This window comes from Dromaius novaehollandiae, chromosome 1 (genome assembly GCF_036370855.1).
Source record: "Dromaius novaehollandiae isolate bDroNov1 chromosome 1, bDroNov1.hap1, whole genome shotgun sequence".
Lineage (NCBI taxonomy): Eukaryota > Metazoa > Chordata > Aves > Casuariiformes > Dromaiidae > Dromaius > Dromaius novaehollandiae.
The window spans coordinates 150975077-151001157 of NC_088098.1; the positions used below are offsets into that span (position 1 = coordinate 150975077).

A 26081-nucleotide genomic window follows, 5' to 3' on the forward strand; every position below is an offset into this window, starting at 1 on the left:
CTTGCATCTAAGTGCTTTGCACCCCTGGTAACTGCTGTCACAGTATTTATTTAATTATCTCCAAAAGCAGTTATAAAGAGAGACTTACAGCTAGATCCACGAAGGCCTAGGCATGGCACTGCACAGCATTTTTAAGCATCAGATTGCAGAAGTAACTCCAGACACTTGTGTTTGATATCTTTTAAACATTTTGTAGGGAAAGGTAGAAACCTCAGGGCAGGAGCCAAAATGGCTGGACAGGGAAAAGCTCAGGAATAACGACTGCTCTCCAGTGTATTTCTGAAATGAAACTTCTTTTTAGCAATTCAGCCCCTTGGCCAGCTTAGGACTTAAAACATGGCATCCTCTCCCGAGAGGGAAGATAATAAACAATCAAAGAAATTACTAGAACCAGTTCTTGTTTTTTACAGCATTATTAGTCACAGTGGTGATGCTGACAACTAATCTTTTCTGTAACAGCCTAGTGGGTAAGGTGATGTTTCACATACAAGGACACACCAGGTCAGCTCTATCTTCAGCCCTAGGAAAGCCAGGCTTGTCACTGCCACCTCACAGGGACATCCCCTAGCCCCAGTGCTTTAGATATGGGTGCTACATTTCTGTTGGAGACATGCCACCCTTTAACAAACAATTCAGAGTTTATTGGTGTGGAGAGAACAAAAGAGGTACCTTTTTTTCCTTTTTCCTTTTTCTGATGTGTAGGTAGAGCAGTTACTTGGGAGGAAGTCATCCTACAAGCCAAGGCATGTTTCCTAATTTTGCTTATATATGTTAGGCAGATTAACATTAATATGGACTATGCAACTATGGTCCTGATCCTTCTCATTTTGTGTGCCTCTGGATAAATAACTTTTGCATGCTTTTCAAGCATTTCTAGAGAAAGAGAAAGAATAAGTTAGAAATGTGCAGTCCTGTGGGATGGTCTCTTCCCAAAAATATCTCCTGTATGCACTCCTGCAATGATTCTCCAATGAAGCAATGGCTGGGACTTGCAACTCGATGGGATGGGAAGCAATCTCCCTTTTCTGTGGTAAATGTTACCACATAAAAAGCACAGCAAAGAAACCCATTACTCAATATCGTACCTACTTGAGGCTCCTGAAGGTGTGATTAATTAGGTGTGATTAATTAAACTGCAAGTCATGACCTCCTTTTTTTCTTGTCACATTACGTATAAACAAGGGGACACTCAGTGAAGTTAAATGTCACAGGATAGTAAATATAAAGGCAATAAAAAGAAATGGGTTGTGCTGCATGTGGTCAGGCTATGGGATTTGCTGCTACAGGTTACCATCTGACAAACAGGGCTCCTTGTTTGGGGAGAGTAGTTGTTAACACTAGTACCATAGCTAATGGGACCAAACCTGTATTACTGGGAATTCTGTGTGTACTGGGAAAAAAGGATAAAGTCCTGCTTGGCTAATAAAGCAGAAGCAAACAGTCCACATGCTGAGAAGCCAGGAAGGACTGTTGTTCTCCATGGACAACAGCACGATATTATCAGCTTGTTCTATTACTTGCTATTCTGTTGTTTGTACTGGCTCTCTCTGCTGACTGAAGGACCAGGCTAAGGCAGCATGTATAGCATTCTTTCCTCTGACCTTTATACCAAAATTGATTAACAATAATTCTTTTGCAGAAAAGATTGAAAATAAGACATGGACATTCATATCTAATGAACTCTAGTTACCAAAGTGAAAACTAGCTACCTTTGGCGATGTGTATGAGCCCCTTCTTGGTAAAATCTGCGTAACCACCCCTTGAAGTGATAAGGTGATGTTCTGATGCCATAGATAGGCTGAAGAACCTCCAGTGGCTCTAAATTTTTTCTTATCTATCACATTATTGATTCCTTTGGACCTTACTCTTTCTGGCCATTGCAGGATGTTCTGGCTATTACTTATGCAGTTAGAAATGGCATAACTTAGAATTAGAGCCTGCGTCATCCTGTCAAGAACTCAGAATTATTATGTTTGCATATTTTAGTCTTCATAAAGTAAGGAGTCCACTCATAATCTAATTGTTTTTGTTTATTATCAAGTTTGCCATTTTACAGATGAGTTCCTTGGAAAGTGCTTACAGTATTTTGTTCTCACTTCCCAATAAAAGATCTTATTTAAAAGAACCTTTCTTTTCAATTCTGAAAATACTTTCAGGATTTCATTAAGCCCGAAAAAGATTAAGTGTTATTTTTGCTTTTTGTTTGTGACAATACAAATTAAACACACCTATGACGAAGTAATTACTATGTTTATTTTTCTCATAGAGAACAAGCTTGTTAACTGTGAATGTGAAGAGATGAAGCAAGCAAAAACAGAAGTGTGAAGAGCTTTGCTGCCACTGTTGACTATATCAGCCCACTCTGCTCCCAATTTAGGATCCATGAGTGAATAGATAGGTAAGACAGCACCATTATTCTACAAACAAGAGGAATTTCAAATGAAATAAAGAAATAGAAAAAAAATAGGCATGCAAATACATTCTTAAGCACCATACGATGATAACATTAGAAAAGAAGCTTCATTTGTGCTTCTTTTACATTCAGATTTTTACATAGGAATATTATTGCAGACAGGTCCAGACAATAATGTCCGTGATCCTATCAACTACTGCCTTAGTCTTTCCATTTTCCCATTGAAGTTACTCATGTGAGAGAAACCACTCCATTGTAAGGGTTAAAGGTTCACATTCTGTCCTTAATTTTTATGCTGAAACTGGATTTGAGTATTTGAATGTTCAAGTAAATTGCAGCGTCTTTCAAAGTTGTGCGCTTTGGATTTATAAGCCATTTTGTTAATTGTAGAGGTAAGACATCATCATCTTTGTTTAACCATGGAAGTGCTGATTTTAAATTACTTGAAGTTTTAATTATTGTGATTATAACTCAGTGCTGCCTCCATAACATTTCACATGGAGAAGTTACATCAGCGTAAACCACTTGGGATAGCAGGCAGAAATAAATAGCTCTCTTTCCATACAATCATGATATATTGGAAACTGAGAGGCCAAAACTTATTACAGAGGGGACCATCCATTGCTACTGCTTCCCTCCATAGATGTCCAGTGGCCTTCTTTATAGGCATAAGTTTCCACCTGCTTGGTAGTGTAGAGGACTGCTACCTCAGAGAACACATGGGGAATGTCTGGAAAATCTGCTGTATTGTCATTCCTTCATTTACCCAGGGCAACTGAATGCACCTTGAACCAGCAGCCAGCAAAGCATCTTGCCTTCCTTCATACGTGGCCCTGTCCACTGAATATAAACAAGAATTTGAATATTCAGTCTGCCTGACATCGAATCCATCTAAAATTGTTTTTGTCAGCGTTAAGTACTGACATTGAATGCCAGAAGGTGGCCAAAAGAGGGATTTTTGAAAAGAGCTCAATAAAAACAGAAGATGAATTTGCACTTCACAGAAGTTTCTCTAAAAAAAAAGAAAAAAAAAGAGACAGAAAGAGACTAAAAGAGGCAAGAGGAAAAATGAACACAGAAAGGGAAAAAATGCAGAAATCAAACATTAAATATTTCCTTTGACTGAGGTCAGAGGTGGAGATTATGTTTGACCAAAATCCCAAATCCTCAAGCTGCAGGTCAGGACTAAGTCCCTCTTGACTTCAGTTTTCATTTCAGTGTTCTCCATAGAAGGCAGCCAACCAGTTATTCCCCATGTATAAAATAATGTATTAACATCATTGATAGACTAAGCAGATGATTTGGTTTTATTGCCTTAATACTAATATTTTGCTATACATATAAAATATATAAATTGAATATTCACTTATACAAGTTCCCAATGTATCTTGTAATAAACCAAGTAATTTTGACAGAAATATGTTGAACAGTCCTAACCTAACACCATTCAAATAATGAGCTGTAGTCAATACTAACACAAATCCCATCCATTAAAAGACAGTCAGTGGTATTACATTTACTTTTACAATTTGAAGGATAAAGGCAAAAAAAGAGATGGAGCAATAAGGACCATGTGGTCCTTCCTCTTCAAGGGTCTCATCCAGAGCCTATTAAGTTAATGTACATACTCCCTTTGATTTTAATAGGCTTTGCATAAGTCAGAAATTACCGAAAATGAATAGCAGAAAAAAGAATCACTCTGTTTATGTTTGGTGGGTAACATCCATATTAAAATTGTAAAAAGGAAAACAGTAGAAAGAATTAAAATAGATCCAAATACTATCTTTATTTCAGAATTCAAGCCTTTCCTGTTTCCTGCTCCAACATATGTACATGATGTCACTGACACCAAAAGGTTTTTTCAAGCCCCTTACTGAAAACATTCCTCTTCCCATCATGGAATACTTCATCTTCCTTTCTTCTTGTAGCTGTTCCTTATACAGACAGGTATCTTAGGCCAAGCTGCTAAGAATATCAGAGAGTAGTCTGGAGCACACCATGACCTGAGACACCAAATTACCAGATTACGGATTGCTTGTGCAGGATCAGCTTGGTGGGGAGCAGTAATGAGTCAGAGACATGTCTAGCCAAAGCAGAGTGCCTAGGAGGGCCCCAGAGACCAGAAGCAATGCCAAACATTATTTTTCCAAGCAAAAGTTTCTAAATTATCCTATATTTTTCATCTCTAATCAAAGCAAAGAGATTTTATCCTTACAGTAGAAGTAGGGTAATTCACAGATAAAACCAAGTATGCAAAAGGGCTATAAGGTTAGATCCCAATTCCCCTAGTGCAAATTCTAGTAGAAGCTGTAAGAACCCAAGAGACTGAGAAGCCTTACACCAAGTGACAGTGATAGCTTTACTCCAGAAACAGATAGTCTCACAGATTCCTTCCTTTCTCTTAAAATCTTACCTTATTAATGCACATTTACAAATTCATGTTAATGTTTGGAGGGGCCAGTGCAGATGAATGAGTAATGAGGGTGAGCGGATGGTTAGTCATAACACAATTTACCACTAGGGTAGCCAGCTTTCTCATCAGAGTAGTGGATTTATTTTCCAGATACTGGTGGATTTCCATTTCACCTGAGGAAAACTGAGCAAAAGAAAGATGAAGTGATTTACTCAGACAAGCGGAGGCTTGGGTGGAACCAGATCCCCTGCCCCATTTAGAGGCTGCCCTTTCCTGCTTGTGATGTGGGAAGAAACATAAACACTATCAGGCACCTGCAAAAGCCTTTCACCTGTTTTTATTCTACATGACAGAGCCCAGAGGAGGATGTGAGAGTTCCCCACTGGCCCATAGGGAGCATGATGTAGCTGATGCAATTCCAGACTCCAGCACACCTGCAAGGCTTCATCGATCTGCCGTTCAGTGTTCTGAAAACTCAGAAATCTATTATCAGTGTGAGCATGTGCTTATTGATCAGATTACCTACTTCTACTTCTTGTGTGTACCTAATTGTACCAGCATGCACATACACACACACATGTACATTTACACACACACACACACATACATATATATATATATATATACAGGCATTCAGATATGTGTTAGAAATGTGTATGTTAAAGGCTTTACATTTCTTTTGTTTTACAAAACTGCACACAAATAAAAAGAATGGACCTTCTCTGTGAAACGTGAGCTCAGACACACTCACAAGTGGCCAAGAGCTGCTAAATAATTAATCAATAGAGCAGTGTGGCAGTTTGAAATGTAAATGTGATGGATGAAGGTGTGATGCTTGTCATCAAGCAGAAAATGATGTGACTGGAATGGATAACCCGCAGTACCTGCTGACTGGCAAAAGCTTGGACACAAAGATAAAGTAAAGCCATCAGAAAGCAGCCCTGGCAACCCCTAATTCTTGCCTTTGACCCAAAATTCACTTTCATGTCCCTGTCCCAGAAGAGATGTTTAAAAAAAAATGATGAAGAGAGATCTCGGGGTAGGAAAGAGGAAAGGAAAAAAACCATCTGAAGAAATGCTACCTGACAAGGCTGCAGGCTACATTCTTGAGAACACCTTTCTTTTCTTTATGTTCTCCTTCTTCTGTTAAATAAAAATGCAGCTCCTCTTTTTTCTTTCCTTTCTTCCAAAACTCTCCAGAGCCGTTCCTGCAAGTGGTCCTGTGACTCGGAAGCTGACAACAGCTGCATGCAAAGGAACAAAGAATGAGAGTGACAATTCAGAGTGCAAGCAGGTGAGAAAGACACCTTTTACTTATCAAACTAGGCTGTAAAAAATGCTCTTTTTACTCAGCAAGCTAGAAATAGAGGTGATCTAATGAGGCAGTGATCCAAATTCTTTATTTGTGCTGAGATGTAATGCTAACTGAATTTTTAGGTTGACTAGTAGTCTATGGCCCCTCCATTCAAGTACAGAAGCTTTCCTCTGATTTGGAAAGAGGAAAATCCATATAATTACCGTATATATGTGACAGGAAAATGCATACCATGATGGCAAAAGGTGACAGAAAATGTCCATCAAAAAATTTGTTTTCAAGGTCTTCTTACATTAGTCACTACATTCTGTCTGTGGGGAAACATGATGGGACTCAATTCAATTCCCTGAATTTGAGAGGAATGAGCTTTCGTAAAAAAAAATACGAGAGGGATTTTTTAATCCTTTTTTTTTTTTTTTTTTTTTGTAGAAATGCAAGCCTGCCAGTAGGATTTAAAAGTTTGATGGCTCTTTTCCCCTGGAAGTGAGACTCCTATTTCTCTCTAAGTACCATTTAGCAGATTCTCTTTTTTGCCTCTTTTGTTATCAAAAACTCATTCTTTTCAGAAGTGAAAAACATGATGGTTTAACATTAGATTTCTAAACTCTCCTGAAATATACATTAGCAGATAACACCCACTAAAAGTGAAAGCTAAATATAGACATATAATCATGCACTGGCATACAAAATAGATGTTTCATCATTTCTTAGATATAAAATATATATACAAATATTCTGTTAAAATCTTTTTTTTTAAGACTGCTATACACATGTTTACCTCTGTAGTTGTGTAAGGAAGCAGCATATCTCCAAAAGACCAACTGGCCAATGTTCCCATTCTCCCTCAAATGAATATTTTCACTTTTTTATTATTTTTTTAAAATAATATTTACATTACTGTTACACAAGAGGCACTGAGAAAACACAGAGGTACTTATACAAAAATAAATACGCCATACTGAATTTTAAAAGTCAGGAATTACAGGTTTTGTTACTAGAACTGTAGTTGGCTCAGCTCCATAATAAATAATCAGTTTTTAGTTTGGGACAGGTTACTGGTGTAATTCCATTCAACCAAAACCCTTACTGTAACTTGGCTGCCTGGGTAAACTTTAAACAGGGTACCAACTCTCTAAGTATATAGAGGATAACCACACTGCAGAATTATTTCCCATTTAGAATGACAAAACCGTGGTTTACAGGTAATTCAGCTTAAATTTCCTGTCTGAGGCAAGAAGAAGCTATTTATTCTTTCAGGTTTAAGTTATTCTTTCAGATCTGTACATTGGAAGCTTTTTTATAACTTATGCTAAAGCCACTCAGTGCAATTTTCTGTATATCTTTACCTACATGGCTTGTATATTCATAAAAATTTTTGGTCCTTTTGCGCAGTTTCAGGGATGCAATCTCAATGTAAATAAGAATCAGACCTTGGAATCTGGAGTGATCTGGGCAAATTAGTCTGTGGAATGGAAGAGTGATCATATACCATATCCACTATATCTTTCTGGTAAGAGATCTTCATAGACTTTGCCACTGTTAAAGGGAATGGTCCATTGGTTCACACAGGGTGGTCTTGAGTGTAAACAGCTGTTGTATGGTATTAATGTAGCAATATTTTTTGCTTCTGGGACTTCTGTTCCCCCATTAGCTGCTGCAGGAGTGGAAAAGCACCATCCCAGAACTATGTTGTCACTAAGCCTCTGCCTTAGCTGAGATAGGAAATGTCAGGTCAGGATGCAAGTGTACGACAGCCATCTGTACCCTACGGGAAGGAGACCCACCTGTTCGGGCCAGAGAGTGCTGTGATGCACTCTGTCCTGTGTCCACTCTGGTTCGCTAGGTCTGTGGGCACTGTGCCATGCAAATGAACCATGCACTGTGCTATATAGCTGCCCACATGTAGTGCAGCAGTGCCTACCAGCCTCACCATAGGATCACTGTTTCACTGTGTTAGGTATTGTACAGGTATATTGGCAACTGGCCACCAATTTCTGATGTCATAGAAATATAGAGACACAGGTATGGCCTTTTGTTTACTTTTTTCCCCTTTAAATTTTCCAGTTACATAGAGCAGAGGAACATATAAAATGCTGGAAGATCCAAGAACCTGTATCTTAACCCCAGCAGTGACCATGACCAGCCAGCTGCAAGAGAGAAGGAGAGCGCAATTCTGTAGTGGACTACCCCAGATTACTCTCCCATCCTCCAGAAATTTTCAGCTCAGGAACTTCCCAAACTACAAAAATTTGCCTGCTTTGCTAGTGGATAAAATATGCAGCGATGAGTCTCCTGTACCAGCAGGCTTTGTTTCACCCCAACTGTTATGCCAAACTAGTTGTATATCATCATGAAGAATAACTGCATTTCCCGAGAGTTGATTTCCTATGGCACATTTTACTTAGATACTTTCTCAACACCCTCGCAAATATGCCATAGATCTAAAGCACAATCTCCTTTTCAAAATGAATGGGTCTGATTACAGGCGTATTCATTTTGTAAAAGGTACAAAAGGATACAAATGTGCCTTTCCATCTCATATAATGTCAAAGTAAGACCCTCTTGCCCTTTTATTTCAATCCCCGCAATTTGAAAATAAAAAAAATGACTTGATTATATGTTTTTTACCATTAAGTGTATAATTGCTTTTGTGTTTTGACATTTAATTCCTCTTACCAAAATACATGGTAGGAATTAAAAGTCAAATCTTTTATGCATTTGATGTACAGATCCTTCCATGTATTTCAATGAGAAAAATAGAACAGTAAAACCTTAAAGCAGGTACAGTGAAGCTGTATGGAAATGAAGTCACTTTTTATACTGAAAATCTGACAGTGGGCCCAGTTTTGTCCTTCTTTATCTAGGCCAAAGCCTTTTTGAAACCACAGGAAGATATGAATGAGTCAAAACTGAGCAAGACCTGCAGGATTTGACCTTTAAAATAGAACTGGGATTATACTGAGCCCGGAGCAGGGGCAGATTTTGAGATTACCATCCAGCCTGTAAATGATTTTTGAAAGCCAGAAGATAGGAGCTGACTGGGAACTCGAATGTGCTCACCTGGGCACAGAATAGCAGTAGTGAGCAGGTCACGGACCAGTCAGGGCAGGAGTGGGGTATCCCAGCTGGCCCAGAGTGTGCAGGAGGGCTTTAGCACTCTGTGGGCTAGTGAGAAGATGTAGACGCGTACAAGGGGAGCCAGACATTGCTTTTGTGTTTTGCAGTTTTTGTCTCTCCTTCTTCTCAACTTTTCCTGTAAAGTTCTTCCAACTTTATGCACTGCACTGCGAAAGTGTAGTCACAGAGAAAGAAACCCATACCCCTGCTGTACCCTTCTACCACTCTACCACTCCTTTTCCTGTCCTTCTTGTATATGTCTTTTTCTTTCTGCTACAGGAGTTTCTCTCCTTCACTGTACTGCACTCTTCCCTCTCTTTCTTATATTCTTCATAGTCTTCCGTTTCTGGTCATCTACCTCCTTTTCACTACCTGTGCCCTTTAACTGAGTTCTCTCTGACTTCTTTCTTCCCTTAATGGCAATGCAAATTCTTCGTCTCTAGTGTAATTTCCATTCATACTCATCCATAAACTGCATTCTGAGATTTCTTCTGTCCACACTTTCTCCAATTGGTCACTCCACTGTGACTTCTCCCCATCCAGCTAAGGCCTTTAGGGCTTAACCTTACAGCCACAGCTGGGATTATATTGTGTGCTGAGAATCAGATCTACGGAATTTCCCCCTGTCTGCAAGTGCTTTCTGGAATTGGGAACAGAGGCTAGCCAGAAACTCAGGCGGGTTGAGCTAGGCAGGGGTGGGTTGAGCAAGGAATGGTAATGGTAAACGAGAACTCCTCTATGTTCCTCCCCACATATTCTGTCATGCCTTTGCTATCACTGTTCACAAAAACTGCTGCTCCAGGTGAATACACTCTTGGAGAGATACCGATGCCATGTTTCTCCTTTTCCCAAAGTCAGGGGCAGCACATTTTCTTCCTTTCATCTCAGGGAAATTGTCTTCAACAAAGGTATGGGACAATACCCAAGGTAGCCAAAAAGAAATAAAGAGAGCAGGAACCAGTCACAACAAGAAGCAAGTTGGAGAGATGGCTGAGAGTATATCCACACAACAGTCATAGGGTCACCATATCTCACAGAGACACACTTAGCTTCCTTCAGTGAAAGCAGTTCGGATTGCACAGGTGCCTAGTATGCGGCTACTAGAAGTTGTCTCCCTTTGACCCTCACCTGTTTGCACTTTGCAAGGAAACAGCCTGGGGCTGTCCAGTCCAGCCATGGCTTTCAGGGGCCTCCTTTCCCTGCTCTTCCCGTCTGCTGTACTGCTGATAGGATTGTGCGCATGCAGCACTTTCCAGGAACATGGTAAGAGCATGTTTACACACGCACATGCACTTTTTCCTTTTCCACAGTTTTTCCCACCATTGTCTGCATGTGTGAAAATTGCAAATTAAAAATTAAGAAGGAACAGAAAGCCCATGACAGTAAAGCACATACTAGGCTGCATCTCATACTATCAGGAGAGGTGGAAGGTAGGACTTACAACAAGAAAACGGACATTTGTGCTAAAGGAGTAACTGCAAGTAAAAACAGTAGTAGACTTGTACCTGTGTAGTCCAGTCCTTAAAGAACTCTCTCAATTAAAGGTTAAGATCAGGGATCCAGGATATCTGGATTTTGTTCTTGTTGGTAGCTATTTCACCCAGAAGACGGCTGCTGTTTCACAATCTGTATCTTTGCTCAAGGATTTTGTTTCCCTGTTTCAGGGTAGTAATCAACTCAAGGAGATGCTTCAAGGTTAAAAACTTTTTTTTTTTTTAATTATTATGCAATTCTGAAATGGGGAGATACAAGAGAGGTGCAAATTATTGCCTTCCTCCAGCTCAGGGTGACCAAAGTCTTCAGCAGGTCCCCTTGGATGTTACAGTTCTTCAGAATACACTTTCCATACAGATAAGAATATTAATTAATGCTACTCATATGGGTTTCTCTGTTCTCACAGGTTACGTAATGGCTTTGGGGTCATTCGTGCTGCCCTTTTAAATATGTTTTTATGGCAATAATGTCAAACAACTACAGAATTTACTGCTGTTCAGCTTTAAAGGGAGCTGTTATTCAGAATGTAGAACTTAAGGGAGAGTTTTAGTTCAGCTGGAAGCTTTCTGGGGCAGATTTTTTCCATAGTCTAGAAGTAAATGTCAGCTCCCTTGAGATATTGAAACTTGATGTGTGTTCAGCCCCAGAAATCAGGTGATGAACCAGAACTTCAGGCTCTCAGAAACCAAACTCTCTGTGATTCTGAGAAGTTGGGTTTAGGGGGTTTTTTTTCTTTTTTTTTTTTTTTTTTTTTTGCCTTTTTCTTTAATTTTGATGGATGATGTTTTGTTCTGCAGTGAGTTTTAATGCGTGTCACTGTGGAACAATTTCAGTTGTCGAAAACAACAACAACAAAAAGCAATATTTCAATATTTTGCAAGAAAAGGCTTCAAAGGTTTCAGATCTTTTTAAAATGTTTCTGCTTTATTTTGACGTGGCATAAAAGTTTTGTATGCATTCTCGCATCCGCTATTGTGACAGCTGTATTTAATGAGTGCAAAATGATCAGAAAAACATCCTTTACTGTGGGTTGCCATTGCCAGCAGATGACAAGAGAGAGGCAGTACTGTAATAAGAGAAGTGATGAAGTACCATACTATTGCTGATGAGGTATTTCTAGCTCAAATGTCTACATACGCCTTTTGAAAATAATGCATTGGTCACATTACCTGATAGGTTCATCAGGTTTTGTTTCCCATTACATTTTGAAATAAAATTGTACATCCTTACCCTCAGGTCATGAAGGCTGGCTGTGGCATAGTATTTGTGGATAACACACACAGTTTGCTAAAGACAAAGAAGAAAAGATCCTTGTCTGTAAACGCAGGCCTTTCTGTAAAACTGATGCTAAGCATGAAATGCAGATCCACAGATATGCTAGAAATGAAACATTACACACTAGATTTGCTTTCTATTATATATGCATATTTAATATCAGAGTATTTTAGTGAAAATTGGAGACAGTATAAAAATAAATCTAAATGAATTTGAAAGGCAGAGTATTTCTTTTTTCAAAGCTTTGTCATTCCTAACTTCCTCTGGTGACTGTTAGCTTATCATGCCTTTGTACAGGAGATCTAAGTATTTCATTCTCTCTTGTGTCTCCATATGGTACCATTTCCCCGATAGTCTTCCTTTGGTCACAAGATGACAGTGAGAATGGATTGTCAAACTGGACCACTATGACAATTTACTCTGGGGGGGAAAATCCTGTGGGTGTTTAGAAGCTTTACTGTACATTATATTTGATTAACTTATCCTTCTACTGACAAATAATTAGGTCAGCAATTAATTTTAAAATGCAAATGTGCTACAGGCCTTCATGTTTTAAGAAATTCCCTTTGTCTTTAGTTTTCACTTGTGCTAAAGTCTTAATGGATTTAGCTGGGTGAAGAAACAAAATTATGTTTTCTAATGCTTTATTTACTAGGTTGAGCTGGTCTTTTTTAGCTGCAAATTTTGACTGCAATTTTGACTGCAAATGTTTGTTCAGGAATGATCATGTGTGATGGAATTTAATGGAATGAGAAAACAGCAGAGCAGTCCAGAACCATTCATTTGGAAATACATAATTTTTCACACTCCTGCTGCAAAATATTTATATACCTTCATGGATTAGAAACAGAAAGAAAAACAGAGGGTCAGGAGCAGACTGTGGTAGCAAAGCCATTAGTACTTGCCTAAGTAGTCTAATAAACCAGGGTATATCAGAAAGAAAAACACGTTTAATATTGCTACCAGTGTGGCTCAAAGAAACCTATCCAGCAGGCTATCTCAGGGACTTTATTATTAAACAAACACAGATTAAAGGCTCAGCGCTTCCCAAGAGCAGCTCATGGGAGTTTTCTGTTGACTTTAAGGGAGTGAGGCCTCTAAGTCTGTTTTCTATGATTATAATCATGCATTTTTTTACAAAATATTCAAAATGTGTGGTTGTAAACAAACCCAGCTGACTAGGCTGATATAAAATCTGAATGAATTTATGTAGGTGAAAAACTTAAATTAGAATTTTCTAATGATTTCTCTACTTGATTGATTCAAGCCAAAAAGCAGACCATCCATCTAGAATTGAGTAAGGTTTTTTTCTTATAAATTTTTTATCGACCCTAAAATGAAGTTTTAGACTGATCATAACAATGCAAATTTTTAATGCTTAACTATGAAAACAGTTTTGGCTGAAATAATGATAAAGGAAATAGAAAGTCAAAGTATTTCATTTCTGCTTTTTAATTTTTTGGTGTGAAAAGGTATTTTTACATACCTTTAGACTAAATTATAAATGCTAATAATTACATTAAAAAAATCCCCCAAAAAATGAGCCTAAACATTGTATTTTTAGCAGATTTTCATTCTGGAAAGAAAAACAACGGCAGTCAAAGTGATCTGTCTAACCTATGCAGATAAAGCTCAGTTTCCAATCATCCCTGAGGGATTAATGCCAGGATGTTCTTCCCATCTTAAAGCAGAGGCTGAAGAATTTTCTAGTTTCACCAATACGAGAAAGAGAGCAAAACAAGACAGAAGTTTCATTTTGAACCAGGGAGAACCTCCTATTTTCTCCCCAGAGCTGTAGGAGAGAAAACCACAAATGTTACAGGTTTCCAAGAAGGTGATGCTGTCAGGAGCCCTGCACACAGCGGTATTTCCATAATATTCAGGAAATGATCATATCACTCAGCTGAGCACTGGCACAGGCCCCCTTAAATCCTACATCTGGTCTTGAGCGCTATGTCTCAAGAAAGACATGGCTGACTTGGAGACCATCTGAAAAAGAGGAATGGGAATGATCAGAGGTCTGGCAAACACGACCAGCAAAAAAAGCCGAACTGGGGAATTTTCATCTAAAGAGGAAGAGAATGTGAGTGGACACGAACAAAGACTTCAGATTTGAAAAAGCCTTCTGCAAAGAGGAAGGAAAGAGTTTGTGTTCCAGGGCTACACTGAAATGACAGAAGGTAGCAGACCGACATTGCAATGAGGGAGATTCAGGTCAGACATTACAAAAATCTTTCTCATAGTGAAGACATAGAAGCTGTGGGAGGGATTGTGAGTGGAGGGCTTGGAGTCCCCCCGCAACTGGAGGCCTCTGAGAACAGGCTAAACAAACTAGGGTCCAGAATGACATAAATACAGTTTCTGGCCAAAAGCAGTCCCATAGCAGTTCTTGCATTGATATCTTTTGTTGACTCAAAGAAGCTGATGGAACTCTTACTTTCCTGATGGTATAAAAATAAAATTCAAAATTAATCTGGGTTAAAAACCGTGCTATGAGTGCCCAGTGCTGCTGTTGTTATGGACAAGCGCAATTGCAGATGTGGTTCATCTGCAGAAGCAGGACAATCTGACAATTGTGAGAAAATGGTCTGCATCTCCAAAGGTGAGTCCATTACAATTGAAAACAAAACCAAAAAGTGATTAATAAAAGCTTTTAGCGACAAGTAAGCTGGCATTAGATACTATACAACAAAGGAAGTCAACATGCCAGAACTTAATCAAGGAAGCTGAGGGTTATTCAGCAGCTCTTAGGATCAGACTTACAATAACCGAGCAGAGCCAAAGCACAAGTGGTACAAGACAAAGAAAACTCAGATTCTGGCCCAGCACTAATATAATAGTGACTTGATAAAGATACACAGAACACAATTGGAATAATGCAAGTTTAAGTGGGAATGATTATTTCTGCTAGGTAGTAGCTGTTTGTTACATGAAAAAGTAAATAAAATTCATATTAATAGAGCACTTCACTCAAATTTAAAAAAACATTAATAAATTTTGGAGAGATCATATTGTTTTTGTTTAAAACATAAATCTTTCAGATCTGAATGATCTCTGGAGGAGTATACAAAAGTGTTAAAGTACATACTAAGCTACAAAAAAAATTAAAATATTGTCACGCTCTAAAATTAGGACATTTCAAGATATTTTATTAATGTATTTGTATCTATTTACATTGAAACAACAGCACTAAATATTCCAGCTGCTTTACAGAAGTCTTCCGCTGGTTTCACTTTCCTTGGCTGCTTGTGTGCTATAGTTCTCTCTTTGTCTAAAACAGGGGGCGACGCATCCAGCCTCACATGGTCCGTCTTTCTCTCTCTCGTTCTCCGTCATCCTCGGGAACCGAGGGATTTTCCTTATGCTGTAAAGTGGTGGCTGAGGATTGCCTTGTGGTATCAGAAGGGCATTTCCCTCATGACTGCAAGGCAATGGAGCAGGCCTAGTGAGTAGTTACTCTTCCTGTCGTCCATTTTGAAGGGCATAATCCCGAGGAAATCAGTGGGAGTTATAATATGGACTTTGGAGACCAGATATGCCTAAGCATGTAAAGGTGATTAAAAAATGATTCTACTAAAACTCTCCTGGCAATCTGGGGGTTTTCTCTGAACGAGAAGCTGAAATAAAATGGCCTCCTTTGTTTTTCAGAAAAATTGGATCACTGATCTTAGCCTTTTCTTATGGCCAAAACGGCATTCAACATATGACTGCAAATGCTTCTTTTCAACTCCAGGTAAACTCATTTTGCTAAAACCTCTCCAGTGCTGTCATTTGGGTCCCAACTGTTCTTCTGAAGTTGGCCCAGTTCTTTTCTTATGTGGTTTCAACTCCCGTTAGCTTCAGTAAGTGCTGATCCTGTGTAACTAAAGACAGCAGTAGGACAACTGTCTTTTAAATAACTGGAATTTACAAAACTCTCCTAATGAAAATGACTTGATGAACTTAAAAAAAAACCCTGTTATCTCACCTCATGCTTAGATGAAGTTTTCTTCTTCTCTTTTGCTTAATTTAGCAAGGTAAAAGGCCTCCATTCTGTATAAAGTAGCAAAGAGGCAGACTGTCCAGTGTCATCTCCAAGCAGGCACCTCATCCACACCCTAGGGCAGCCCCACAATCTTTATTTTGGTGTCTCCCAACTGGTCAGGCCCCAAGCACATGGCATCCCTTTGTTTTGGGGTCTAAATCTTCAAAACAAGGAAGCAGTCACAAACTCCAAAGGACTCCCATCTTTCAGAACATGCTCTTTGCAGCATGAGGAGCAGAAGGGTAGCTTATCACTCTTGCAAAGGCACTTCGGCGCTCCAAAAATCCCACTGTCAGTGTCATAACCACTTGTTGGCATCAGCATCACTCTTATAGCTACCACTGAAGATGCTGATGAGTAAGTAGGAAGATGCCCTAAATCAGACGGGACATTTTGCATTCTTGAGCAATAGCATAACCACACACAATAGCCAGAGCCAGTTCAGAAACAAGAATGATGTGGAAGAGGGGAGTTCATTACCTGGAATTCATGGACACTGGTCTGGGAAAAGTGGGGTGGGGAGCAGCTCTCCCCTCCCTCAGAAACAAATATTGTAGCGTCCTCATCTTCATGCCAAGCAAATACAAAACCTTGGGAGCAATTACCCTCATGCTGCTCTATCCTTTACTGTCCAAGCCAGCCACCCATGACAACTGAGCCAGTTAAAGAATCCCAACTGGCGAAAGGAAAGAGAAAAAAAAAAACACAAATCCCACACTCCCCAGCTGCAGGCATCATGGAAAAGTGCCTCAGGCCCCACACATGTGACTTCACAGCAAAACCTAGAGCCAGCCCTGAGGGGTCTAGTACAGAGAGCAAAGTAATGTGACTGTGATTACGATGTGTGTAAATTAGAACCCCTCTTGTTTTAAGAAGGGAGGTTATCTAGCGAGCCTGTTCTGCACTTCTTTTAACTGTAATGTACTGAACAAAGGCTGTCTGTAGACGATGCTGTATTTCTCTATCCAGTCTATGTCACTTAAAGCTTTTTATGGTAGACTAGTTTTAAAAACTCCAATTTAAACCAACATGAAAGGTCCTTAAACAGTAAATAGCATATTATATCAAAAACAAATAGATTAAAAAGTGAACAGCCATAGCCGGTATATTTCTTTCCAGAAGAGTTTCGCTTTTTGCGCTAACTAAAAGTGTAAGACTGGCAGATCTGGGCCAGAGGTTTGTAATGGGACTTTTACTTTTTTTTCTTCCCTCTCCAGTGATAAATAATCAGTTTTAGAGAATTGATAAAAAGAGACAAGAATGAAAAGTGAGTATGACACATTTATGAGACGGATTTTTCATCTGTTTCTTAAATACAGCACCTTTATTTCAGATCATATTAAAAAAAGAGACGGGAGAGCCACCCAATTTATGTTGTGCTGCAGTAGTGAATACATATGAATATATGGAACATAGCCTGGGAGAGCAAGAAAATTCACCAAAAATTTCCTGACAAGTTGAGAAAGTTATGTTATCATTCAAGAGTCATTTATTTGAAAGAGAAAAATAAAAAGCAGGCCACATGACCAGAGGCAGCAGAGGGTAAAAACACATTGTTTCCAGACAAACCCCCATCAAAGACATATGACTGCAGATTCTGCAGTCAGAACATCTTCATATTTTAAATTTCCATGAGCACTTTCAAGAAAAGCTGGAGTTTTGCTAGATGATTTTGCTGCATGCTTTCCACTACTGATTGATAACAAGAAGTAGCATTAGCAGTATTTTTCCCCCATCATTCCACTGAAGCTAATGGAGTCGAGGATTTGTTACTTGATCTAATGGCAATAGCTTTCCAATAGACATGCACAGAATCATTGATTAGTTTGTCCTCTCCTTGTTTGTGTTGGAACACTGTTCAATTTACACCAATTAAAGAATGCTTGGTTTATGTATTGAAGAATAATTAGGGGATGGAATCCCCTATAGGCTACTAAAAATGACATCTGACTGGAATGGTGATTACAGCATGAAGGCAGCATTAGTATTTAAATAGTTTGACTGCTATATAAAATCATTACAGCATCTCACCATAAAAAAGAACATTAGTTAATTTTGCCTATAACAAAATTATTTGTATGTATTTGTCTGGTCACTTTAAGCAAATTTGACAAGGCTAATCTTAAAGCAAGTGTTCTGTGTTTGGTGGAAGGAGCAGATAGAGCACTGTTTAAAGTAATCATCATGCTAGAAATATATAAATGCTTCAATCCAAATACAAACATGCACAAATGAATAGCAGAGCTTTGTCAGAGACATTCAAATGAAGTTTAAACATAAAAATCAGTTGCAGAAACTGAAAATCCAAGGGTAAGTGCCATGTTAATTATACAACAATCAAAGCTTCACAAACTGTAATGGTCACTACTGTGGTACATCCTTTCCATTACTGCCTGGAATGGGGGCATCACGGGAAACGAATGTGTATGGTGGAAGGAGTCATCCATGCAAATAGGTGTCCCCTATGAAACATATCTCCCCTATGAAACATACCTCCCCTATGAAAGCCCAAAGAATTAAAAAAAAAATGGAGAGTCAGCAGCCTACCACTTTCATGCAATACTTCCTTAGACAAGCTTTTTCTTTGGATTACAAGGTGGGGGAGAGATTCTTTTTTGAAAAAACATTTGGCAGAAGAGGGCTGTTCATCCTTTATTTAACTTTCCTCTGTGCATATTAAATTCTATCTCCTAATTTTATAGTATCTATAGTAATGATCTATCCTAAACGTGACAGTAGCATTACTGTAACATAAACTGCTTGAGGACATTCCTGTAACATATTTACCTTTCCATAGCCTACTTAAATATAGTGTGCTTGTTTTACTAAACTTAGATACTGTAGTATATTTTATACGGTCATCCGCCTGCTTCAGGACCTCACATTGCAGCTACTATCCTTCCTATGAGAATTTATGCAGTTCCGCTTGAAGGTTGTCAACACTCTCTTTAATTCATTAAAGGGTTCTCTGTGAAGGAACATAAGACTTTTCCATTTAAGCCTCTAAGGGGACTGAGAGTTATTAGCATGTCTACATTGTGCAATGCATGACTGTGTTAAAGATGCCTGAGCTAGCTCCAAATGAGGTGATACATCTGCATGGCACAATATAGCCTTATTTGTGTGGCCCAGCACCCAGGCCAATTTATAGTGCCCCTTAGCAGATGAGATTAGCCTGGGCGCCATACTACTCTCATGGCTGTTTCTGATTTGGCAGGTAGCTAACAGATATCTTCACTGCACTTCCACGGTATGGATGCACCCTGCAATTAGACTTGGAACCGGATACTTCACTACAGAATAAAACCATGGACCTTCCCAGCATTTTGTTTCAACACTTAAAAAGTCTTCTGTTCTGGCTTTTATTTTCATTTTGCACAAGCAGTCCCTGCTTCTGTACCAACCGCCTTTTGGGATCTCCCACTATAATCTGCCTGACTAGACCTTGGCCTTTCAGGAGTTAGACTAACACTTCCTTTCAATGAATAATCTTCTTTTGCAGCAAGGCTGATATAAGGGTGTATTCTCCCCTCCACCCAGGAGAAGAATGTCCATTAATTTCAATAGGAACTCTCCATGCAGAAAAGGGAGAACTGTGCCCTGGGGAACATTCATGGAAGATTAATGGTGAGGAGAGAAAAGTGATACAGTACAGGCAGAACAAAATCAGAACCCACCACACAAATAAAACTGGACAAGGGTTCATTTTTTAAAAGTCAGTCAGAATGGCAGGAAGGCTTTGAAAAAAACAGGGCTGTTTCAGTGCACTTTTGCATACATTGGCTTTCAGGAGACATGAATAGAAACCTAACAGTAACTCTTTTTTCATACCTTCTTTCACAGGTTTCACTGGCAAAGAAGGATTTAGCACTTAATTCCTGTACTTTTATGTGGCAAATTAGGAATTTGCACCTTAAAAGGAAATTGCTTTTCAAAGTCCCATAAATTTGGGATTTTATTTTTTTAAATGGTGGAAAACATTCCCTACCTTCATCCCAACACATAATAAATAGCACTGCCCATTAGTTCTCCTCAGAAAGGTGTAGAGAAGTAGACCTGGCCAAAGAGAGGTGTTTATCATTCCTTCTGAGGAGAGGCTAAGGGACTGTAGTGTGTCCTTAACCATTTCATCTCCTCAGACCTTTTCAGTTTAAACTCACACATTGCTCTCCTAATCCAACCCAAGTGCCTGCTGAGGAAAATATTTAACTTGAGGCTTGGGTCATTTCATGAAGATGAATTCACTGGCATTGAATAGCCCAGACCAAAACTGCAACATAAACAGAATGGGACTGTGATTTATTTTTCATGTTAATATCAACTAAAAGTAAAGACCCTGTGCTATTTTTGTCTTCCTTTCAGATAACGGCTCATTGGTATGTGACTGCAATGAGATAGTTGCAAGATGGGGCAAGGGATTGACACAGTGTGAGTGTGCAGGGGACCCCAGTCACTGACGCTCCAGGACAGAAGGTATGGTTGCTTCTGCTGTATAAAGCAAAGTATATGGGTGCTTTTCTGGCAGCTTTGATGGCAAGGTGGTAACCCACTGCAGTGGGACAAAAAACACAATTACACCACTCCTGAAATGCTTTTCTTAGTGAAGACATGGCAGGACCAAGAGAAAATGCAATCCTTTCCAGTGAAGAAGTGTATTCTCCTATAACACGGCGATGCCCCAGCAACCATGACTGTCAGCAAAACACCCCTCGCCCCATTCAGACTGTCGACACCCAGGGGGAGATAAGCTTGCAAAAGGGTTAGTACACATCCTGACTTGATTTATTTTTGAGTCATTTTTGGCCCAGTTTCTTCCTTTCTGTATTTCTTAGTGCAACAAAAGGCCAGATGCAGGTGTCTGCATGGCACTGTTTTGGTTTTTTTTATTATTATTTGATCTGTGAAGCAACATAAAAAACAATGATCAGGGAGCATGCTCTGGATTCACCTAAGTGTAGTGACTCCAACACTAACATGTGAATTTAGTAAAGTTTGAGTCTGCGGAGTGGAGATAAATTACAGCAGCAATTGAAGTTGAATGTGTTATAGAAATCCAACCAACAGAAGTGTGTCTGGAAACAATTATTCAGAAAGCTGCTGACCTTATATTTCTTTAAAGAGTTAAACATTTGGATTGGTTAACTGGCAGCCATAATAATAGGCATATGCTCTAATCTTTGATCCATAGCTGAATTTGCAACTCTTTGTATGAGAGGCAGATCACATAGATTTGCATATTTTTAAGGATCTATAGGGAGAAAAAGAAGAACAAAAACCGGCCTTCCAAGAATCAACATTGAGATCACACAGAGTGTCATGGGTGCCCCCAAGTATATGAATGTTCAGAGCTACTTGCAAGACTCACAGATTTTATAAATGGCCCTGAACTGTGACATTCACATCTGAAGTTTAATCAGAATTCTCCTAGAACAGACAACTGCAAACCAAGAGTTTGCTTTGTAATATCTTGCATACCTTTACAAAGGTATGCATGTCTGCCATTAAAATCTCACTTTCACATCCAAATTTTTGTCAGAACTTTCCCAAAATGTGAAAGAGTTCATAATTAATAGATGAATTAAAAAATGTTTTGTGACTAATGGGAAACTGTTGTCCACATTCAAATGCACAAGCAAGTAATAAATTTCTGCTAAGGACTGGGCATCATTCTAGGTTTGGCAAAATTTTCCAGTCTTGATGAAAATTCTGCAGACACAAGACAACCATGAGTTGCCCCACTGGTGAACTGCAAATGTAGGATGAATTCTAACTAAAATTGTTTGTTCATGTTCAAGGTTCATTCCTTACACATATCTATTTTCAACCCTCTCTCACCAAAAGATGTTTAATAATCACTCATTTTGCATCAGCTATAGTGCCTATGTCAAGAGACATTTCCTCTACTTGATAGTATTCTCCAGAAAAGTAGATCCTACTGATGGAAATGAGCAGTATGTTGAGCACTGTGAAGTAAAGAGGTAATCATCTCTGCCAGTCATCAACTGTGGGATGTTACAACAAAATATTTACTCAATTTGAAAGGAACCTCCATCACTTTACAATAAGCTTTCTGTCCTAATTCACCTGCACAGCATTTTCTGATACCCATAAAGAAGATCATGATAGTGCTTATTTGGTTTTGCCTTATAGATAGCTCCTGTACATCTCAAATGAAAATATTACTTCATGGATTACTGCTTGGGAGTATGCAGATACGTGCAAAAGAGGCAGCCCAATGAAGGCAGTCTTCAAAAAATGTTCAGTCTAGCTTTCCTATAGATCCATGCACTAGCCAAATGAGATCATGGAGGAACATTAAACAAGGTAACACTAAAAGCTTGATTGACACAGGAGGCAGAATTTCCAGGTAACATGTACCTTGCCCTGTGGGCTGGCCACATTTTGTAAACTCCTGGCAAAATCTCATGAAGAGGAGAGAAAGATGATGCATATTCCTGGATAAACTGTAGTGAGAAGATGAGGTAGTGTCATGGTATTCAGAAAGCTTCTTTTGAGAGCAATAAGACCACTGACAGATGAACCAGAACCCAAGCCAGAAACAGTGGCTTCAGTGTCTTAAAGAGGGAGGGGAACAATAGAAAAAGAGAATAGTACACGGCTTTAGTGAGGAAATTAATTAGTGCTGCAGAGTTTTCGAGAAGGGGCCAGCCTGAGTCATGACAGTGTGCACATTCCACAGTATAAGTGAACACCAAAAAATAAAAAGACAAGGCTAAGCTTGCTGCAGTTCACAACTTGCCAACAGCATTAGTGATAAGTTCTGCTCCTCTGTCATTAGCAGGCCCATGCAACTATGCCTTTTGAAACTCTGGGAGAACAGTGAAAATAAAGGGTCAGGACCTGCTTGCTTGACAATTAGGAACATCATATTTCTTTTATTGACATGAACAAACACTTTTCCTTCAGTGTCTTGTATACCTTAGGTGTTCCTTCCTAAACCTCTGAAAGATTTCCTGACCTCTCAGAAACTTCCTTCTTAAGGAGTTGTGTAACCTACTTGTTTTGTGTGAAGGCAGGATACAAAAATGGAGAAATAGATTGCCTTATGTGCTGTGTAGTATGATTGCAATTGCTTTACTTAGTTATTGCTAACCATATTTTATAAATGTCATATCTATGTATTATATTTGTTCTGGTTGTTGAAATGATACTTTCAAACCGATCTGAAAATGTATTGCGATATATTTTGTCATTGTAATATTATAACTGTACAAAATTGGTAATATCAGTTAGATGAAACATCTTAAAATTTGCCTCTCTACAGTCCATTCTCTGTATCTTAACTTCATGCTGCAGTACAAGGCCATTTGCTGAGATTTTGCTCATGCACTGTTAAGTGAGATCCTGGTATATCACTACAAATTGGCAAAGTATTGAAAGGTAAAAAGAGAACACCTTCAGGTGATGAAATGAGCCCAAGAAAATCACATTTCTCTTTACATCATGTAAAACAGAAAATTTGGAAAACTTTTCAGTGAAAAGAGATTAGGAGTGAAAAGATATTTGGAGGGACTTTGTCATTATTATGGACTATGGGAAAAGAGAAAAAAACAAAATAACGCTAAACTGACTTAAATTAAAGGTGGGCAATGAACTAAGTCATTGACAGTGGGATAATGTCACCATAGTTGTTTGGCATAAGATAATCACCTACACCTCTTCTGTAGGCAAGAGAGAGAGAGAGAGAGAGACTCCACCATTAAAAGGAAGCAATTTTACTATAGCCATCTAACATACTATCCTAAAATGACCACACAAAACAGTTGAACTGAGTGACATCCAGAAGGGCCACCTGCAGAGGACAGGGAAAGAAAGAGTCAGCTGAGACTAGGTGGGTAACTCTAAGACAACTAAATTAGGGTGTAATGAATCCCACACTGAATGTGAATTCCCAAACTTTAGGAAGTTAAGGACCCAATTAATTTCTAAGATCTTTTCACTGACTTCAACATATTTCCTAGAGATGAGCATGCCTGTTGGTATCTTGATCCGAATTTTAAGGACTGGACTTTGATTTACAACTCTGAAATTGTGGATCTTGAGACATATTAAGCTTCAGCGTAGGAAGTTTAGGAAAGTTAAGTTCTCTTACCTACCCCAAAAAGCCAATGATAAAGTAGAGCTGTTCTGTGTAAGATTTTTGCTCTCCCTCACTTGAATAAGAAAGCAAGTGAAGTAAGGATACTCCGCCATCCTTTCTGAAAGCTCAGACAACTCTGATCACAGGATAAATACATTTCTCTTTTGACAGATGAAGCCATGGAACTGGTTACAGACACAGTTTCCATATCTATGGCTTGGACAATTATAATGTCTATCCCACATCCATCCCATACCAAAGGGCAATGTTGCTTGTCCTATATCTCAATTCAGGTATATAAATCTTCACTGACTGTAATATAAATTAATCTAGTAACCAAGGGTCTGATTCGACAAGCAGACTGAGTAATGGTCAACAAAGGTCAGTGAAATAAGTTTTATGTCACAAAGCTCAGTAGTGTTTGCAAACACGTTTTCTGGTTGACGTTATAAAGTTGACCTTCTTCTGAAACATCTGGATTGATACAGCACATGCTGTGCAGAGAATAAAACAAGACACAGAGAATATTTTCCCTATTTCCTATGTTCTAGTTCTGTACTTCATGGTCATTAAACATTGGGTTGGTCATATGACAGTCTTTATCTTTCTTAAAAGAAAAAAGGCGAGGGAAGAAATAGAAAAAAGAACTACAAAAGAAAGGAGGAAAAAGAGAAAGAGAAAGGATTCCTACAACACTCTGACTTTCCTTAGTCAAAGGTCCAGGACCAAGAGGCTGGTCACTTTGCTGAGGGTCAGGCCATGGGCTGAGATGTGGGTCACACTCCTGTTTTTGCTCAGCCTGCCCCTCTGCTGCTGTATCCCCGGGAGTTACTTGCCCTACTGCTGCTGGGGAGGGCTTCTCACCTGAATGTCTCCCTATGGACAGTGCCAGTTTGTATCAGCGAGGATTTAGCCCGTCATCTTTTCAACCTGTGACAGATGTAGTGGTGGAAAGATACTGGGCTTAATAAGCCAGACGTATAAGATTTAATGAGAGTGGCTGCAGCAATATACAGAAATTCCTTCAGTGGGGCAGTGACAGAGCACCAGCAGAGAACCAAGCCTCACCTGTAGGTGAACATAAAGCTTAACCTGGGTTATGCACCAAAACGCCCCAGAGATCCCCACAAATCTGTACAAAGTGGGTCAGGAGAAGAGTGCAGCAAGCTAACAGAGGAGTTAAATGAATCTCTTGCATCATGTCTGCTGTTGAGAGTCATGGAGAAATTCCTGTGCCAAAGGCACTTTGCAAAGAAAATCAGAGTGTGGCCTTTATACAGATTGAAGTCTCTAAGGAGGAAGTTGTAGAGTAACTTGAGAAACTCAAGTGCAGTAAATCACCGCAACCGGATGGTGTTCATCTGGGAGTTCTGAGGGGAAATAAAGTGAGAAAAAGCCAAGATACTGACAAGGGGATGCCTTCTTCCCTTAAAAAATGCAGCAGCCAAAGAAGGCTGGGAAGCCCTATTATGTTGCCTGTCTTCAAAAGGAGATGAGGAAAATCCTGGGAATTGCAGGGCTTTGATGTTTACCATAGTTTTAGGGGACCCAAGAATCAAATTTTGAACAGCAGTTAGAGAGACTGTCAGACAAGAACACCCCATGAGGGTGTTGCTCTCAAACAAGTGAGACTGTAACAAGGGGAAATGCACCTCTCCGTCTGACTGGAGTACTTTGAAAAGCCAGTGGAGCAGCCTTCAGAGGGAAAGTAGGATAAGAGGAAGTTGTCAGAGGAAGGTGACCATGTGTAAGTGATCCAAATGTTCAAAAGTTTTTGCAGAGGTCATTTATAAGCAATTGTCATAGAGGATATAAAGAAATAAAACTGAGAAAAATATCTTAAACATGATATGTTCCTGGAATGAATTAAAAATCAGTTCAGAGCAAGTAAATACGCTACACATTTCTCTGTTTAGTGGTGGGAAAGGT

General features: G+C 39.1%; 1 long non-coding RNA gene across 1 annotated transcript in view; it reads left to right on the forward strand.

Moving 5' to 3' along the window:
* Positions 1-26081, forward strand: part of LOC112984953 (uncharacterized) — a 180554-nt gene that overhangs the window by 128440 nt on the left and 26033 nt on the right. Inside the window, exons 5-10 of the long non-coding RNA XR_010386366.1 lie at positions 2267-2398; positions 6027-6120; positions 6571-6624; positions 7534-7651; positions 15676-15760; positions 20414-20524. This is a non-coding gene — a long non-coding RNA (uncharacterized LOC112984953). The remainder of the gene's footprint in view (positions 1-2266; positions 2399-6026; positions 6121-6570; positions 6625-7533; positions 7652-15675; positions 15761-20413; positions 20525-26081) is intronic.